At 34.1% G+C, this 6,301-nt stretch overlaps 1 pseudogene; it reads left to right on the top strand.

The window, feature by feature from the left end:
• Positions 1 to 764: 764 nt before the first annotated feature.
• LOC120598843 (magnesium transporter NIPA2-like) lies at positions 765 to 4,180 on the top strand (annotated as a pseudogene).
• The last annotated feature ends 2,121 nt before the right edge of the window (positions 4,181 to 6,301 follow it).

Genomic DNA, 6,301 nt, shown 5'->3' on the forward strand with positions numbered 1-6,301 from the left:
AGTTAAGTACTGGAGAGAGGAGCGGGTATACTTTGAGTTTTTCAGCCTTGGCGGATCTATAGTTTATCTGTTTAGGAGGAAGCATGATCCCTGCCAGAGAAAAAATGGTAGGTAATAAGAGTTGTCTGGGAAAAGAAGCATGTAAGGTGATAGGTCAAAGTTTTGACATAGTTATACCTTGAGAAAAACCGTGACCTAAAATCAACTACACAGAACTAATATTTAGCAAGAATGAAGGATAAAAGAAATTATGCACCAGACTCATGTCTGCATGCTAATCTGACACCTTTCCGTGTCAAAACCTACCCACATACTGAATTTTCAGCTCTTTAAATGAAATGTAAAGGGTGTCAACTGTGTTCAGAGCCTCCTCACTTGTGTTGCCTGGATCCTGGTGGCTGATACAGCTCAAGATCATACTGGTGAGGTACCATTTAAGCATTCACTAAAAGAGGAGGCCATGAATATGGTTGCGTAGTTTCAACATTTGCACTTGGCATTGGATAATCAGTATGAGAATGTGAGAGCCTATGGTTCTTCGACTACAAAAGATCAAATATTTATTTCAAGTCAGAGTAGCCATGCATGTCTTATGAATGGTCGCAACAATAGGACCTGGGCAGAAAACATAGAAGTGAGACTTGAAGCACAAGAAGCATTTGCTATGCCACTGCTGGCTTAACATCAGAGGAAGCCGCATGAAATGGGATGTCGATGGCCTCTAGATATTGTGAGGATGGCCAGTTTCGTTGCTTATATTTACAATGCTCATATTAGTGACCATTTTAGAAGCTCTTAAGGTCCTAGCAAATTCTATTTTTCTTCATACTTTCTAAAACAAAGAACAAATCTTGGGAAAATTGGGTACTTGTTAAGCTGCCCTGGATCATCAATTACAGTCATGCTTCAAAAGAAGAGGGGATAGACTTTAATAAAATGTCTTACAAGTGATCTCGGTTTGGTGTTTTTTTGAAACATCTGTGGTCACTGTGTCTTTAACATTAATCTTTATGGCAGGATCTTGCTCTAGACAGACCAATATTTATATAACAATATGTTCTATAATTGAAGCAATTTTAGTATACTGTTTTAAAAGTCTGGGCATTGTTATTAAATAACTTCTTGTGGGAAAGTCTGTACTGGACATCCTTGAGCTTGGATTCTGCTAAACTTTATAATCTGTTATCTAAATAGTGCCCTGGCTATATTCAACATTTTTATAGTCTTTCTATTATATTAGATATTTTTTACAACATCAGTTTTAACTAGTTCATCTCATCTTTTTTAAGGCATGGCAAGATATGCCTACTGATAATACTTTGTCTACCTTACAGTTTTGTGGGGAAAAAATTGTAATATTTTGTGCCTTTAAAGATGTCAGTTTTCATCTACCAAATTAGCCTGTGTCTTTTCAAAAAAGGTGAAAAAGTAATGAATGACAATTTCTCTGATATGTACGCAATTCTTAATAATAATGAAGAAAACATAACTGGTGTAATTGAACAGTAAACTGGAGAAAGTCTCCCAGAGAAATGGAAATCTGATAGTTTTATGAGGAAAAATATTTAAAAGGCTAATCTGTAATTCTGCTACTAAATTAATTTGAATATCAAATGTGTCTGAAAAAGGATTCTCTTTGTGTTAAGCAGAATTTTAAGATGTCCCCTGTGACCTTTACCTCCAGGTGTTAGTACCATGATTACGTTATGCTACATGGAAAAAGAGATGTTGCAGATGTAGGTAAGATTACTAAGAACTTGCATAAAATAAAGAAATTATTCAGGTGTTGTTAATCTAATCACAAGAGGCCTTTTAAAGCAGAGAGTTTTCTCACTGCAGAAGATGAAACCAGAGGGAACTGAAGCACAAGAAGGATTTGCCATGCCATCTAAGGCTTGAAAATGGAGGAAGCGTATGGAAAAGAATTCAAGTGAAGCTAGAAAATGAAAGTGGTTCCTGGCTGACAGCTGAGAAAGGGAACAGGAACTCTAATCTTACTATGACAAAGAAACAATCCAGCCATCGACCTGAATAAGATCAAAAGAGAATTCTTCCCCAGAGCCTCCATCTAAGAACTCAGCATCTTGACTCAACATTTTGACTTTGGCCTTGTGAGAAACTAAGCAGAGACCCAGCTGAGCCTGTCTGTATTTCTCATCTACAGAAACTGTGAGATAATAAGAGGATGTTTCAAGTTTATAGAAATTTGTTACTCAACAATAGAATACAAAAATAGTCCTCAAATAATATTCTCTAAAGACAATCATCTTAAGGTTTTAAAATTTAAAACAAGAACAATTATCTCTCTTATAATTATGCCATAGTAAGTCACAAAATGACCTAAGTGTATGGTTGGTTTCTATTTCTATTAGCATTCTATTATTCTAGAGATATTTTAAATGTTGACTCCTTCACCAAGAAGTAAATCCACTAATGGCAATTAAAAAATACATGAATCCTTTTTTCCTCATTGGTGAAATAAAAATTTTTCAAAAGTTTGAAATGAACTAGTATGCTAAGCCTCTTATTGGTGAATTTGCATTTTATTTGGTATTAAAACTTAAGGCAAAAAAATGAATATTCACTGCTGTATGTGATAGACTATATATTTGCCCCAAATTATTTTGATTCTGCCCAACCTTGCCTTGGCTTCATTGTGGGTTCACTGTATTTACACACACGTCATTGACTAGATATGGAACTTATTTGGCAGATGGAAAGAAGACAGAAGTGAAAGTGGGTCCAGTAGTGAAATAAAGCTGTATGAGGCATAGACATGTTCCTCTAGTTCCTTTTGGAGCTTTTATTAGGTGCCATGAAAAAGTTGGCCTCAGGTGAATGTGGAAACTTCAGATTGAATTTTACCTTTATCCACGGTCCCTTAAGAAAGATATATGGAGGTAACTTGGACTCAAACCAAATCCTAGAATCCAGCCTACTGCAGAAGTATCCACCGGAATCCTGATGAGATCAGTTTAATCTCAACCAATATACATACCTCTAAATATGAAATAAATGCTTGTTTTTAGCCATTGATATCTTGGGAATTTTTATAATGTTGCATTATCTCAATAAGAATTTAACCAGTACAGTCTAATATCATTTATAAAATACAAAAAGTATGTGATATAATGTCTTGGGTATAGAACAGGTATTATCAATTTTCTTATTGTAACAATCATAATAATGCTGCTTTTACTAATGAGTTTGATATTGACTTAACAAAACAGCAATAACAGGTGAAGGTTCCATTTTATTTTCCATTTTGATATTAATCCCTGTTGATTTAGCTTCTTCTCAGTGATGTACAATAAAGATAATTATCTAGTATAGAATGTTTTACAACTTTTTACTACATCATTCTTATTTAAAACATAAACTTATTTCCTCTCAATTGAGATTGCTGATCTAGTCATAACCACTTTCTTTAGGAGTATATGTATATATATATATATATATATATATATATATATATATATATATACACACACACACACACAGACACACACAGACACACACACACACTATATGGAAAATTATATATATACATATATATGTAAAATTATATATATACATATAGTTATAAATATACATGCACGCACATATCTGTTTTGTCCTCAAGATAATCATGGTAAATAATTATGTAGTAAACTATCCATAAATATCGCAGGACTGAAAAAATACAACAAATAAATCAGTGACAGTGAATATAGTTTTTGACCATTAAATACCATCCTTGAAGACTGAACAGAAGAAGCTTTCTACAGTTTGCAAAAAGTGAACGGAAAGTATAAAATTTTCACATATTACTAAGAGGAAAGGGTTAAGCAACTGAACTATAAAGTGTTTAATCTTACTACAGAGGAAGGGGCACTCCAAGGAAGCTGGTTACAGAACTCATCTCCTTCTAAGAACATTACGGACAAACATACCGTTGAAAGTATTTGGTCTTGGCAGAAATATTTATTTGGCTAGGATTACTTAAAGCAAACAAACCTAGAATCTCTCGATTTGACTGCATGCTGCCCTGAAAAACATGTAAACTATATAATAATCCGGGTGTAAAATGGAAATGTTTTATGAGCTAAATTGCTCCCTTCAGGTGTGCATGGCTTATGTAGAAACCTCATCTACCAACCTGAGCCAGAGAAGGGCTGAGAAGAAAGGACATGGGAGGTGAGCCAAGGAAGGCATCCCCAAACTCTCTCTGCTTCACCTGTGCAGATGACCTCTTACATACTTGAAATGACTACTAAATCTTGATGTTAGGTAATATTTCTGATTCATTTGAGTCTGTTTGATAATCTAATTTTTTTTTGCATTATCTAAATCACTTAAAATAACTAAATTTATTTACAATACTATATATTTGTAATGGTTAAGAAATGGGAAGTGGACTGGCCTCTTTGCATGTTTTTACTTTTAAACAGGTGTCTAAACTATGCCTAATGCTTAATTTCAAGTTTTTAAATCTCACTTTTATATAGATGAAGATGTATCTAGCTATACATATGTGAGTATGCCTAATTTTTAGACATTTCTGTTCTTTCAATCAATATACTATATGAAGGAGGAAGAAACTTTCCTCTATCCTCAAGGTTCTTTTAGCTGATATAATAATTATATCTACATGAAACAAAGAAAATAACCAAAGTTAACTACATATGTATGAATGGGAACCCCACATATCCTGAAAGAAAGAAAGGGAAAATTTGGCGTATATGACATTCTCAGCTAAGGATGAGGTAAGGTGCCTTGGGTATCAGAGGGGAGGAAGGTCATTGCAGGCCAAAAAGAATAAATGCCCAGTAATTAGTAATTAGTAGTTTGCCTTCCCACATAAACAGGTCAAAAAAAAGTTATTTCTGATGATTACTCCTATTATAGGTAAGTCCCTTAATTTAAATTATGCAATAAGGGAGAGGTAAAAGTTTCTTGTGGGCCTACAGGGTCTTAACTGCCTTCAGCTCAAAATTATTCACATGTCAAATTGGCATATTTTGAGGAGGCCTGTTCTGAACCCTGATAGTTCCCACCTCTGAAACTTCTGAGAAGTTTCACATTCCAGGAGTTTGGTGATAGATGGTTCCATATCTAATTAAACTAGTCTGTCTTGAGAACAGGTCAGTTCAGTTAAACAGTTGTTTAACTGAAAGCTAGGCCTATGGTATGAGTGATCAGGTATTTAATAAAACGCATCTCTGTGGGAAAAAAAAAGTAGTTAATAACTGAAGCAGACTATGATCCCAGTTTCTGAGTTCTGAGGGCAGCCAATCAAGATTTCTATAAGTCTAGCTCAAAGCATTTTCAGATGGAGTGAATAAAAGCAGTCACAATCTGATAGATTTTCCCGGTTTGCAGGTTTGAATGTCTCTAGTGATTTTTCTGCAACAGGCATGAACATTTTCTCTATCTTATGGTGATTTCTCTGAAGTTTATGTCGTTATCCAACCTTAGCTTGCATGGTCTTGGGAAAATGCTGTTTTAATTCTCAATAATTCCAAGTCAAAAAATGAGAGAAAAATTGGTAAGGTTGTTTTGGAGAGCCATAGCCAAATATTGGAGGAAACTGTAATTCAGTATCCAGTCCAGTTTACAGGTAGAAAACAAAACTTTCAAAGATAATGAATAACACTAGAATCTAATAATTATAAAAGTATATTACTGAAACATGTTTTCTCCCTAAAATCACCCTCATCTTTAACAGATAGTTAAACTAAGACTAATTTGATTGGAAAATAAGTCTAGTTTCAATAAGTTTGGCCTCATTATTTATATTAGTCCAATAAGAACGCTAATTATATAGTCTCTTTTTAAATTTGCTTTGTTGGAATTATTCATGAGGAATCTGCAAACTGAACTATGAGGTCTCTTGAGACCAGAAAAGCCATGGCAAAGATTTGTCATCAGACTTTGTAATATCTATAAATTTGGGTGAATTCTTCTCTTCCTAAAGTGTCCAAAATATCTTGAGGTTCCTCTACTTGATAGCAAGTGACCTTCCAGTAAGGCTGATGGGAACCCTATAACGTACCAGACTGATATTTCCAAGTCTTAATTGGCTTTCATAAATAAATCTTATTTCCTTAAAGTTGTCTGGTCATATTTGAGTCTATGAATGTCTCTCTCAAATATGGCATTTCAGTCAAAGCCTTAGTAATATAACCAGTTTCCAATAATATCCTGCTACAAGGAGAACAGATTCTTATTAAACTTAAGCAAGTAACAATAATGCCATGAAAATGACACCTTCTTCTAACCATCACAGTACATAATGTTGACATACAAAATTACTTTATTA

Source organism: Pteropus medius, unplaced genomic scaffold, assembly GCF_902729225.1.
Source record: "Pteropus medius unplaced genomic scaffold, Ma_sr-lr_union100, whole genome shotgun sequence".
In the NCBI taxonomy this organism is placed as follows: domain Eukaryota; kingdom Metazoa; phylum Chordata; class Mammalia; order Chiroptera; family Pteropodidae; genus Pteropus; species Pteropus medius.